Source organism: Thamnophis sirtalis, unplaced genomic scaffold, assembly GCF_051295495.1.
Source record: "Thamnophis sirtalis isolate CommonGarterSnake01/CBP01778 unplaced genomic scaffold, rThaSir2_p1.2 scaffold_1, whole genome shotgun sequence".
Classification (NCBI taxonomy): domain Eukaryota; kingdom Metazoa; phylum Chordata; class Lepidosauria; order Squamata; family Natricidae; genus Thamnophis; species Thamnophis sirtalis.
Genome location: NW_028261381.1, coordinates 68,679,405 through 68,693,150, shown reverse-complemented (window position 1 = coordinate 68,693,150; position 13,746 = coordinate 68,679,405). Strand labels below are relative to the sequence as shown.

At 47.0% G+C, this 13,746-nt stretch overlaps 1 pseudogene across 1 annotated transcript; it reads left to right on the top strand.

The window, feature by feature from the left end:
• Positions 1 to 520: 520 nt before the first annotated feature.
• Positions 521 to 9,236, top strand: LOC148049516 (NACHT, LRR and PYD domains-containing protein 3-like; annotated as a pseudogene). Its single transcript, XR_015695408.1, has 5 exons — positions 521 to 2,096; positions 4,494 to 4,664; positions 7,148 to 7,318; positions 7,910 to 8,071; positions 8,923 to 9,236. The product of XR_015695408.1 is annotated as an NACHT, LRR and PYD domains-containing protein 3-like (transcript).
• Positions 9,237 to 13,746: the final 4,510 nt, after the last annotated feature.

The window sequence follows — 13,746 nt, the reverse complement described above, 5'->3', positions numbered from 1 at the left end:
TCTGAATTTTGATCGTGTGTGTGTGTCAACTTCTAATGTTGCCAGCGAGAGAAGGGGGGGAGAGCGCTTTCCACGCTACTTTCAGCTAAAGTCGGATCTCAGATTACCGCAGCAGGCTTGGGAGGGGTGCACCTCATTGGGAAATGTGATTTATGACACAGACTGAGGGGAGGGAAGAAACGGGTAAAGTTCAGCTATAACTCAAACAAAGGTCAGATCTGACTGCCAAAAGATCTAGGATGCTCCTAATAAATGACTAGTTTTGTATTGAAACTTGGCTCAAAACTCATGAATCAATTAGGGCATTTTTAGGAAACCTGACAGAGTGATCACAGAGATGCTGCAATGGTTGTAAGTGTGAGATACGGGCATCGGTCACTTTTTTCATTGCCTTTATAACTTTGAATGGTCAGAAAATGAACTGTGGTAAGTCAATGACCACCTGTATGATATCTGCTGCTGAATGAGGAATCTTTTCTTTTGGTGTGTTTCTATAGATCGCAGGAGGAAATATAAGAGGCACATCCAAGAGGTTTTTCAAAATCTTCCTCAACTTGGCCCTCACCCCGATCAGAGGATGTCCCTCCGAGAGGACTTTGTAGAACTTCTTCTGAAGAGGAGAGCAGATCTGCCCACGAAAAGTCATGAGGTGATGGCTGTGGAAAGAAAGCACCAGGAGATTAAGAACCATCGAGAAGATGGCCCAAAAGTTGATCTGGAGAACTTATTTCATCCCCATCCTGAAGGAGAAAACTCAAAAACTGTCCTGTTGCTTGGACCTTCTGGAGTAGGTAAAACCACAGCCACGTGGAAATTCATGTTGGACTGGGCATCCGATAAACTATGGCCAAACAAGTTTAAGTATGCCTTTTATATCTCTTGCAACGCCCTCCGATGTGGCACCAAGCTTATGAATGCAGCCTCAACAGCCGTCCTCCAGAAATGGTTTCCATGGAGGACGTTTTGGCCAACCAAGACAACCTCCTCATCATCATTGATGGTCTTGAGGACTTGAAGCTCTCTGATGTCCCAACTGATATGCTGGACAAGGATCCCCATCAAAAGCAAGAGGTGGTGAACCTGTTGATGGGTCCACTCAAGAAAAAGATCCTCCCAAGTGTCATCTCCTGGTGACCACAAGGCCCATGGGTGGGAGCCTGCTGTTGAAGTGTCTGAGATCACCACTCCTGGTAGACGTGTTGGGCTTTGACCCTCTTCAGAGGAAGGAATGTTTCCGCCACGTCTTTCAAAATACGGAACAAGCCAACCAGATCTTTGAACTGATCCAAAGAAATGAAACTCTTTTCAGGATGTGCTTCCTCCCCGCAACCTGTTGGGTCATTGGTTCCATTTTCCAACAAAACCCACAGGCAGAACTCCTTCAAGATATCCCTGAAACTGCAACACTCACCAAAATTCACCTGCGTCTCCTCGAGTTTTTTGGGTACCAATTCCAGGCCAAGTCACCTGGAAGAGCTGTGCTCTTTAGCAAAAGATGGAATACTCCACAGAACGTTGGTCTTCCATGAAGAAGATGTTCAGGTGGAAACCTTGAACAGATTCACTCACCTGAGTTTCCAGGAATTCTTTGCAGCCTTGTTCTACCTGCTGGACACTGAGGAGACCACTGGGGCACCTTACCGAGACCTGAGTGAGGTATTTGGAGATCAGAAGGAGCGCACCAGCAGGTACCTCGTGTTGATCCGTTTTCTCTACGGCTTGTGCAACGTGGAAAGGATGAGTGTCCTTCAAGAATTGTGGTCCTTCAAACTATCCAGGACTAAAGTTTGGCCAGAATTGCTAAGGTGGGTGGATCAGGAAGCCAAAACTCACCCCTTTAAAGGGGAAAAGGTTCTGCTGGAATTGTGTCATTGTATTTATGGCATGAAGGACGCCGTCTTTGCCCAGAGAGCAATAAAGGACATCCACGATTTGGATCTCAGAACACAACTTTTGATCAGGCTGGACCTTGAAGCTTTCTCATTTTGCCTGTCAGTTGCTGAAACTATGAATTCGGTCCGTCTCTCTGGCTATGAGTTTGGACCACAAAGATTCCAACAACTTTTGCCAGGATTTCTGAAATCTTCAGAGATCCAGTAAGGAGGCCCAAGGGACAGTTGAATTGGCCATGGGTTCAAAATATATATCATTTGTTTGTCCTGGATCGCAATCAATACCGATAGTCTCTTAGCAGGGGTGGCTGTCAGACTTCTGAAAGATGCCCTAATTGATTCATGAGCCTCAAGCCAAGTTTCAAAAGCAAAACAGTCGTTTATTAGGAGCACCATTTCAGCAATACCCCATTGCAGTCAAATCTAACCTCATTTGAATTATAACTGAACTTTACCCCTTTCCTTCCTTCCCCTCAATCTGTGTCATAAATCACATTCTCCAATGAGGTGCACCCCTCCAAAGCCTGCTGTAGTAATCTGAGATCCTACTCTAGCTGAAGGTATGAGTGGAATGCGCTCCCCACTTTCCTCACCATGCAACGTAATGAGTTGACAGTGGGATTGAAAATTTTTAGCAACTGGTTGTCTGCCAGGTTGCTGGTTGGGTGTGGCCATGGGTGGCGTGGCCTACTCAGTCCCTGCACCATGAGGGGGCATTTTCACCCTCCCCAGGTTCCGGAGGCTCAAGGAAAGCCTTGAGCCTCCCCTGGTCTGGAGGATTTCCAGAAGCCGGAAATAGGCCCATTTCCAAACTTCCGGAACTTCCAGGAGGCCTGTATTTTGCCCTTCCCGAGCCTCTGCATGGGCCCTGCACTTACCTGGCATGATGAACGGGCCATGTGGAGACTCTTAGGAGGGGGAGGGAGGGGCCAGCCACTCCTTCCAACTACCGGTTCATCCAACCAGATGAAATTAGCATCCAGCTCGCCCGAACAGGCTGAATCCCATCCCTCTTTCTGACTTACAACAGTTCATTTAGTGACTGTTCGAAGTTACAAGGGCACTGAAAAAAGTGACTTAGGACTGTTTTTCATCCTTACGACCATTGCAGCATCCCCAGGGTCACGTGATAAAACTTTACACGCTTGGCAACTGTCTCATGTTTATGACTATTGCAGTGTCCTGGGGGCGGGGTGTCACACGATACCTTTTTGCGACCTCCTGACAGGCAATGGGGAAGCTGGATTCGCTTAACAACCGTGGGAGTTGAAACCCACCCGTCTTCGAAGTGGACAAGGTTGAAAAACTGTGACCCGATGGCTGATCGTCAGAGTATGAAAACGAGGCAATAACAGAATCAAAGAGTTGGAAGGGACCTTGGAGGTCTTCTAGTCCAATTCCCTGCTCAGGCAGGAAACCTTACACCCGTGATGGTGAACCTATGGCATGGATGCTACAGGTGGCACACACAGCCATTTGTCAGGGCACACAGGCACACTGGCCAGCTGACTTCAGCCTTCTTTTGAGGCCATTTTTCGCCCTCCGGAGGCTTCCCTGAAGCCCCCAAAGCACGAAAAACCAGCCCTACAGGCAAATCGGACATTCAAGAACTATACTCCTATTTAAATAGGAGCCAGCCATGTGCAGCAGCTGCCAAAAAAGCCAACACAGTTCTAGGCTGCATCAACAGAGGGAGAGAATCAAGACCACGTGAAGGGTTGATACCACTTTATAAGGCCTTGGTAAGGCCACAGTTGGAATACTGCATTCAGTTTTGCTCACCACGATGTAGAAAAGATGTGGAGACTCTGGAAAGAGTGCAGAGAAGAGCAACAAATAGGATTAGGGGATTGGAGACTAAAACATATGAAGAACAGTTGCAGCAACTGGGTATGTCTAGTTTAATAGAAAGGAGGACTAGGGGAGAAATGATAGCAGCCTTCCAATATCTCCCACAAAGAAGAGGGAGTCAAGCTATTCTCCAAAGCACTTGAGGGCAGAACAAGATGTTAATGATATGTTAAATTTGATTAACTTTGAGAGGCAAAAGGATATTGTTTATATATTAAGAAAAAAAATTAAAATTAAGCGGGAGAATATGGAATAAAAATAAGATGACTGAAAGGTAAAATGGAAATATGATGTAAAATGTAATATGCATAATAGATTATGTAAACGGGGGGGGGGGGGCAGGAGAAGACTTTGTTCACAAAAGAAATTAAAATATGTAACAAAAAACAAAAAAAAACCTTTGGAAAAAAAGATCTGCGTGGGGTGTTTCTTTTGTGAGCTTCTCTTTCCCTGCAAATAATGAAACAGAAGCTCATGAAAGAAAAAGATCTCACCTCTTGCCCCACTGCCGGTGTTGGGATACCACCACCCCCGTCCAGCCGGTCTTTGGGTCTCTGCTGCATATGTGTGCATGCGCGCATGCATGTCTGTGCATCTGCGCACACCTTTCACTTTGGAAGTGCACACACGCAGTTTGGGCACTTGGTGCCTAAAAGGTTCACTGTCCCTATTCTCCCTGGAAGTTGTGTTTGTGTCGGCTGATTTCCTCCACCATATTTTGTTTGTGTGTGTGTCTCCCAATTCCCACAGGCTGAACCGCTGTGGCCTTTCCCCCTCTGCCTGCAAAGCCCTGGCACCTGTCGTGATGACCAACGCAAGGCTGAGCAGTCTGGACTTGGGTGAAAACCCCCTGGAGGATTCCGGGGTCTCCTCCTTGTGTGAATGGCTGCTTCAGCCCACCTGCCCACTTCAGAGCCTCAGGTGAGAAGCCTCACCCCCCCCCCCGGGGTGCGGGAGCAAACGAGAAGGTCACATTCCCTCATCCCACACCACCTCATTGTGCCCGCCCCAGCCCTTTAAATTTAAATCTACCTACCTACCTATCTCTCCATCCAACCATCCATCTATCTATTCATCCATCCTCCATCTCCCCCTCTGTCTTTCTCTCTCTGTGTGTGTGTGTGTGTGTGTGTGTATCTACCTACCTATCTATCTATCCATCCAACCATCCATCTCTTATCATCTCTCTATCCATTAGTCCATCTGTCGATCCATCTATTCATCCATCCTCCATCTGTGTGTGTGTGTGTACCTATCCATCCAACTATCCTTCACTATCATCTCTCTCTCTATCCATCAATCCATCTATTCATCCATCCTCCATCTCTATGTATGTATGTGTGTATCTATCCATCTATCATCTATCTATCTATCCATCCATCCATCCATCCATCCATCCATCCATCCATCCATCCAATATCTATACTGTGTGTGTGTGTTTGTGTGTGTACACACCTATATCTGTATGTATCTATATATCTCTATCAATCAATCAATCAATCAATCAATCAATCAATCCTCTTAAGGCTGTCAGGAAAAGATTGGGCAACATTTGTCTGGGATAGTAGAAGGACTTGGGCAAAGAGGATTAGGGAGCTGGAGACTAAAACATATGAAGAACGGTTGCAGGAACTGGGTATCTCTAGTTTAATAGAAAGAAGGACCAGGGGAGACATGATAGCAGTCTTCCAATATCTCAGGGGTTGCCACAAAGAAGAGGGAGTCAAGCTAGTCTCCAAAGCACCTGAGGGCAGGAGAAGAAACAATGGGTGGAAACTAATCCAGGAGAGAAGCAACCTGGAACTAAGGAGAAATTTCCTAACAATGAGAACAATTAATCGGTGGAAAGTGTCAGGGAACAGCAGAGGGGGCCCCTGTGTTCCTTGTTGTCCACCAGCTCATATCCCAAACGACCAGCCCACTTTCTGGCCAGATGAATAAAGGATTCACCTCCTGGCTAGATCTGTCTGGAAACATCACCGGGAATTTCCCGATCTCCCAAGCATGATGGGCCCACGGGTGTCCTTGCCTTCCATTGCAGCTTACACTCCTGCGGCCTGACCGCCGGTGCCTGTGGAGACCTGGCCTCCGTCTTTTTTTTTTTTAATTAAAGTATTTTTATTACTAAAAGAAAAATACAACAACCAATAACTGGTAAAAGACAATACAACATCCACTGTTTCGCTTTACAATTGACTGTGTTTCAAGACATTCCCATAATATCAAAATCATTATAGACATCAAAGGTTAGGTATCTTCTTCCCTCCCTCCCTCTTTCCTTCCCTTGTTTCTTCTTTCCCACTCCCCTTCCTTCCCTCCCTCCATCTCTCCATCCATCCATCCATCTATTCATCCATCCTCCATCTCCCCCTATCTGTATGTGTGTGTGTGTGTGTGTGTGTGTGTGTGTATCTACCTACCTACCTATCTATCTATCCATCCAACCATCCATCTCTTATCATCTCTCTATCCATCAGTCCATCTGTCGATCCATCTATTCATCCATCTGTGTGTGTGTACCTATCCATCCAACTATCCTTCACTATCATCTCTCTCTCTCTCTCTATCCATCAATCCATCTATTCATCCAACCTCCATCTCTATGTATGTATGTGTGTATCTATCCATCTATCGTCTGTCTGTCTGTCTGTCTGTCTGTCTGTCTATCTATCTATCTATCTATCTATCTATCTATCCATCTCCATCCATCCATCCAATATCTATATTTTGTGTGTGTGTTTGTGTGTGTGCACACCTATATCTGTATGTATCTATACATCTCTATCAATCAATCAATCCTCTTAAGGCTGTCAGGAAAAGATTGGGCAACATTTGTCTGGGATAGTAGAAGGACTTGAGCAAAGAGGATTAGGGAGCTGGAGACTAAAACATATGAAGAACGGTTGCAGGAACTGGGTATCTCTAGTTTAATAGAAAGAAGGACCAGGGGAGACATGATAGCAGTCTTCCAATATCTCAGGGGTTGCCACAAAGAAGAGGGAGTCAAGCTAGTCTCCAAAGCACCTGAGGGCAGGAGAAGAAACAATGGGTGGAAACTAATCCAGGAGAGAAGCAACCTGGAACTAAGGAGAAATTTCCTAACAATGAGAACAATTAATCGGTGGAACAGAAGTTGCCTCCAGAAGTTGTGAATGCCCCAACACTGGAAATCTTTAAGATGTTGGATAGCCATTTGCCTGAAACGGTATAGGGTTTCCTGCCTAGGCAGGGGGTTGGACTAGAAGACCTCCAAGGTCCCTTCCAACTCTGCCATTGTATTGTATTGTATAAGGGGATGGAGGATAAGACTTCCAGGGGTCCCTTCCAACCCTGGGAGTCTATGATTCTATAATCCCGGTGCAAATCCTTCACCCCACCCCCCTCCAAATCTCTGTCTCCTACAGGCTGCCCTCCTGCAACCTCACAGCTGCCACCTGTCAGCCCCTTTCCCAAGTCCTGGAATCCAGCTCCTCCCTCCTGGAACTCAACCTGGGGCTGAACTCCCTAGGCGACGGGGGAGCAAAGCTGCTGTGCCGAGGGCTGAAGTCCCCGTCTTCCCCGCTACAGGGACTCATGTAAGTGTCCTGGATCACTTTCCATCGGTTGCTTCTTGTCCTGACTTCGGATTCCTTGGACAAGGGGTTGACTCTGATGGCAATCTGGAATTCTGGGAGGGCTGGAACTCCATCCATCATCCCAGGGGTGGGTTTCAATTTTTTTTTACTACCGGTTCAGTGGGTGTGGCTAGATGGGGGAGCATGTGACTGAGGTAGGTGTGGCCAACTTGATGTCACTCACACGCACTCAGTCATATGACCCCCTCACCAAGCCACGCCCACCAAAATGGGGGCACAAAGTTTTGACTGGGAGGGCTCCAGCCTCGCCAGAGCTAAGGGAGGGCCCCATTTTTAGGAAACCTGACATTGTGTTGTTTGGACACATCTGGTGATACCATGAATGGAAAGTGTCAGAGCACAGCAGAGGGGGCCCCTGTGTTCCTTGTTGTCCACCAGCTCATATCCCAAAGGACCAGCCCACTTTCTGGCCAGATGAATAAAGGATTCACCTCCTGGCTAGATCTGTCTGGAAACATCACGGGGGATTTCCCAATCTCCCAAGCATGATGGGCCCACGGGTGTCCTTGCCTTCCATTGCAGCTAACACTCCTGCGGTCTGACCGCCGGTGCCTGTGGAGACCTGGCCTCCGTCTTGGAAACCAGCGATATCCTCTTGGAGCTGAACCTGGGGGATAACAGCCTGAGAGATGAAGGGGTCAGGCAGCTATGCCAAGGATTAAGACAAAGACACTGCAAGCTTCAAAAGTTAATGTAAGTGTGCAGTTCTCCCAGGGACCCGGGAAAATAGTTCGACCTCCTTGTCTTTGTAGGAGCCCCTCAAATATCGGAATAATCCCCTGCGGGATGGAGTCTAGGCAACTGAATCGAACTGTGTGTTTAGTGGCCGGATGCTCTTCCTGTTGCCACTGAGGAGTTTTGTTCAGCAAATATATTCTCATTGTGCCCAGAGAGAGAGAAATATCTGCCTCTACCTAGTGTAGAGGCTTCCTGAGACAATAAAAATCACACGCTCAGTCCCAAAAACCCTCTTTTTATTTAGACGGCTGAAAATTATGTTCATTCCCAGACCGTAATGATTCATAGTCTGTGAAGAGTCCTACGGAAGTCTGCCACAGTCTTTTGGGACAATGCTGATAAGCACCCACCTTTATCTCCCTTGAACCGCTGCCAGAGACCTAACTGCCAATCAGTTTTGCAAGGCCAAACTGAGCAGAGAGTCAATCGGAGCTTCTCAGAGCTTGAACCGACCAGAACGAACAAACTTGCTTCCTGCAAAGGCTCACATCCCTTTGCTCCTCTTTTATGTCTTATGGGAGGGGTCAATCATCTCCAAGCCTTACTCCCGAGTCTCTCCTTTTTGTCTTAAGTACTCTTGCCTTCTGACAGCTCTGCGCATGCGCGCAAGTGGGAACAGGCTCCCATTGTTCCTCTGCCTCACTGATGCCAGACTCTGGAGGCAGCACAAAACTGCCCCTGTGATTTGGAGAAGAGCCGACCGCCAAAACCCTGCAGAGCTGCTGATGAGCAGAGATTTGCAAGCCAATTTTTGTCCTGGAGAGTCTCCCAATTCTGACGCTTTGATTTGTTTCTTCTCTTTCCAGAATTACAATGAAGGGTTGGAAGCTTGGTGAGATGGGTGGCAGGTGTGGAAACCTTCAAAGTCCAGCTCAGCTCAGCTCACCTTTTGCGTTACTTGCTGCATCACAACCATACACTTATTCACAAGCCTGGCTATGAGGTTCTGGGTGGCCCTTTGGACTTAAGAGCAAGTGGAACTTGGCCATCTGGAAGGTCTTCTCAATTGGAACCCCTCAAGAGCTTCAACTCCATCTTTCAAAATCCCCAACTCGCATGTCAGAAGAACATTTTGGTCCAGGTTTGAGCCAGGAATCGCATAAAAATGATACTAAAGTCACTGCTTGAAGAGGAAGAAGTTTATTCAACATTTAGAATAGAATAGAATAGAATAACAGTTGGAAGGGACCTTGGAGGTCTTCTACTCCAATCCCCTGCCTAGGCAGGAAGCCCTACACCACTTCAGACAAATGACTGTCTAATCTCTTCTGAGAAAGTTCCAGTGTTGGAGCATTCACAACTTCTGGAGGCAGGTTGTTCCACTGATTAATTGTTCTAAATGTCAGGAAATTTCTCCTCAGTTCTAAGTTGCTTTCGCTCCTTAATTAGTTTCCAGCCATTGCTTATTGTTCTACCTTCAGGTGCCTTGGAGAATAGCTTGACTCCCTCTTCTTTGGGGCAACCCCTGAGATATTGGAACACTGCTATCATGTCTCCTCTGGTCCTTCTTTTCATCAGACTAGACATGCCGAGTTCCTGCAACCGTTCTTCGTATGTTTTACCCTCCATTCCCCTAATCCTCTTTGTTGCTCTTCTCTGCACTCTTTCCAGAGTCTTCACATCTTTTCTACATCGTGGTGACCAAAGCTGAACGCCGTATTCCAAGTGTGGCCTTACCAAGGCTTTATAAAGTGGTATTAACCCTTCACGTGATCTTGATTCTCCCCCTCTGTTGATGCAGGCTAGAACTGTGTTGGCTTTTTTGGCAGCTGCTGCACAGGGCTGGCTCCTATTTAAATGGTTGTCCACTAGGACTCCAAGATCCCTCTCACAGTTACTACTGTTGAGCAAGGTACCACCTATACTGGACCTGTGCATTTCGTTTTTCTTCGTTTCTAACAAACGTGATGAGAGGACTGGAGGCTAAAACTTTTGAAGAACAGTTGCAGGAACAGTTGCAGCAACCTAGTCTCCAAACCACAAGAAGCAGGAGAAGAAGCAACGGATCGAAACAAATCAAGGAGAGAAGCAACCTGGAACTAAGGAAAGATTTCCTGTCAATGAGAACAATTAATCCGTGGAACAACTGGCCTCCAGAAGTTATGTGTGCTCCAACACTGGAGCTTTTTAAGAAGAGATTGGACAGCTAGTTGTGTCTAAAATGGTGTAGGGTTGTGATGATGAACCTATGGCACACGAGCCAGAAGTGGCACAGAGCGCCCTCTGTTGGCACACGAGGCATCACCCCTGTTCAGTTCTCCTGTGCATTCGCACGAACCTCCTGCCGGCCAGTAGATCTTCGGGTTTCTGCCACACATGAGCAGGGGGCGGAGGGTATGCGTGGGATGCACACACATTGCATTTTGGGGGTTTAGACACGAGGCCACGCAAATGCACAAACGCACACTTTGGGCACTTGGTCTGGGAAAGGTTAGCCATTCTTGGTAGAGGGTCCCCTGTTTGAGCAAGGGGTTGGACTAGAAGACCTCTAAGGACCCTTCCAATTCATCTATTCTGTTATTTGAGAGCGTAGAAACAGCCCTTGGCGTAGCAACAATTTTGGGTATAGAGGTTGGTAATATTTATAAGAACGAGGGTCCTTGGCGAGATGTGCGTAAATGTGCCCTTTGCAATATTTAATTTGGTGGACATGTAGCTCCAGTAGGGATGCCCTTAGCTTAATTTGCAAATATCTTTTCTTTGGTGTGTGTCTATATGCGGATTATGGCGTGCCACATCTGTACGATCAGGGAAATTCATATTATAAGGGATTTCCCCTTTTTGCTATTATTTGCATGATTTAATCAATTCCAGCCTGGCTGTCAATTATCGACAAAAATGAGTATTTTCAACCTTATATTGCCTTTGCAATATACCATATTTTTGGACTATAAGACGCACCTTTTTGTCTCCTCAAAGGGGGTGAAAATGTCTGTGCGTCTTATAGATGGAATATTGCTGAAGCCCTGCCCGCCCACCGGCCATTTTTTGGGCTCTGCACACCTTGTTTTTAGGACTGTTTTTGAAGCTTTTTTCTGCACATTATTGAGGCTTTTTTTTTTTGCTTCTTTTTTTGGGAAAAATGGCCCCAAAAGCCTTTAAAATGCCCCCCCAAAAGTCTTGAAAATGAGTAAGAAAAAAGGCTGGAAAGGGGCCAAAAAGCCCCCCCCCCAAAAAAGTGATGAAAATGCAGCTCACAGAGGCCAAAAACCTTTTTTTTGTTGTTTTCCTAAATTTAGGTGCGTCTTATAATCAGAAAAATATGGTAGTTCGTGAAGAGTTGCTGGGTCACCGCCAAAGACTGTCCTGTGAGCCACAGCGGCACAGTGGTTAGAGTGCAGTATTGCAAGCTACTTCTGCTTACTGCTGGCTGCCTGAAATTAGGCAGTTCGAATCTCACCAGGCTCAAAGTTGACTCAGCTTTTCATCCTTCCAAGGTCATTAAAATGGAAATCCAAATTGTTGGGGGCAATATGACCACTCTGTAAACTGCTTAGAGAGGGCTGTAAAGCATTGAAAAGTGATAAAGTCTATTGCTATGTAGAATACATTGCAGTAATCCAGCTTGTGGGGCGCTCAAACCGTTACTTACTCTTGCCAAAAAACCTTGGACCAATAGGAATGAAGCTGCTACACTAGGCAAAATTATGAGGAGCCATCTCACCCCAACAGCATCGGCCTGCCCCCCTCTTTCTAGCAGAAGGGGCATGGCATGAACTCCATCGGTCATGCAAAGACCTCCATTATTATTCGAATCAATGCTTGTAAAGCTCAGCAACTTTAAAGTGTGTGGACTACAACTCCCAGCTTTGCTGGCTGCAGAATTCTGAGAGTTCCCCACATCTTAAAAGTTGCTGAGATTGAGTAACACTTCACTGGATTGTAAGGAGGAAGAGGAAGAGATCCAGCACAATCAGATTTGCACGATTATGTTGGGGGGAGAGACATCCCCCGGGGTCAGTATGGCCTGAGTCGGTTCAATGCCTTTCGGCTTCCCAAATTTTCATTTTGATAGAAGTTTCTTGGCTGACGTCTCAGTTTTAATAAACTTTGGCCCAGTGGTCATCATTGAGCTATTTTAGTTACTCTCCATAAAGAGATGTTTCTGGATCTCCTGGAGTTGATATTCTGTTTCGGTTGAATCTATCTAGTGCAGGAGTCTCAAACTCGATTTCATTGAGGGCTGCATCAGGATTGTGTTTGACCTCATGATTCCCTTAACAACCACAATGCTTAACTCCTCTAGCAAACAAGGTTACAACATTGGGTGTGATTCCCTTAAGAACCACCTTGCTTAGCAACTAAACTCTGGGCCCAGTTGTGGTCGTAAGTCGAGGACTACCTAAACCAGCCCCAACCAGCGGTAAAAAAACCGACCTCCCTTTTTTGAGCAGCAGACCAGTTGCTCATCTCTGGAGGTTTTTCAAGAGGAGGCTGGGCGGGCCTTCCTCCAGAGTGGCATAACGCTGTGATGGCGGACCTATGGCACACAGGGCACTCTCTGGGGGCACGCATGCTGTCGCCAGCTGCTCTTCTGCTTTCAAAAAAACAGGCCTTTTGGGGGGCTGTTTTCAAGCCGAAAAACTGCCTGAAAATGCCCCCCGAAGAGCCCAAAAACGGCCTGGAAAAGGCTCAAAAATGGCCAAAAAACAGGCATGCGTTCACTGACCGAAAAGGTTGGCCATCATTAGTATAAGGTCTCCTGCTCAGGCAGGGGGTTGGCCTAGAGGACCTCTAGGGGACCTTCCAATTCCGCTAGTGTGTTAATTGATATGGGGAACAGCTTGCCTCCAGAAGTCATGGAGGCTCCACCCCATGTTTCTTGCTTGAGCAGGGGGCTGGACTAGAGGACCTCTAAGGTCCCTTCCAATTCTGCTATTCTGTTAGTTAATCAGTGGAATGGCTCGTCTTTCAAAAACAAACTGTACAGATGTTTGTCCAGAATGGTATAAGATCTCCTCCTCGCGCAGGGGGTTGGGCTAGAAGACCTCCAAGGTACCAATCCTGCTATTCTATGTTCTTTCAGGCAGACCCTAGACGCAACGCTGCCAAAAACAAAGATTTATTGGTGAAAAGGTGCTGCAGAATACAGATCTGCTACTTTACCACCCCTGATTTTATTCCATTCGCCCCATCGGATTTCCCAGTTCTCCTGGTTTTGGGAAGGCCCCCTGCTGGCTTTTCCTGGCTCTTCTTCCAGAAACAAAGCTTTCCTTTCAGGATCTCCCTGCAGAGATGGAGCTTCCCCTGCAGGATGGTGCAGAGGGCGGAGCTCTGCTTGTCCATGGGTGAGGACGATGGTTGTGGTAGTCTCCCTGCCTGTCCTCCTCCTCCTCCTCCTCCTCCCCTTTGGTCTCTCTTTTGCCCCCTTCCTTCTTTTTCCTTCAGTCTCTGGCTCTGCTTCCAAATGACCAGTCCCTGTTGCAGGTTCAATTTCTTCTCCAAGATGGTACCTATAATGGCTATCTTCTCGCTCTCTAGAGACCTCTGTTCCTGGGGCGTCCTGTGGAACCCCTGCCTAGGAATCTCTTCACCCTGGTCGCCCTCAACGTGGGAAGTTCCAGGGGGCAGAAACATTTCCAATGATGCCTGGACACGTTTGGGGAGACCCCGTCGATGGGCTGCAGTTC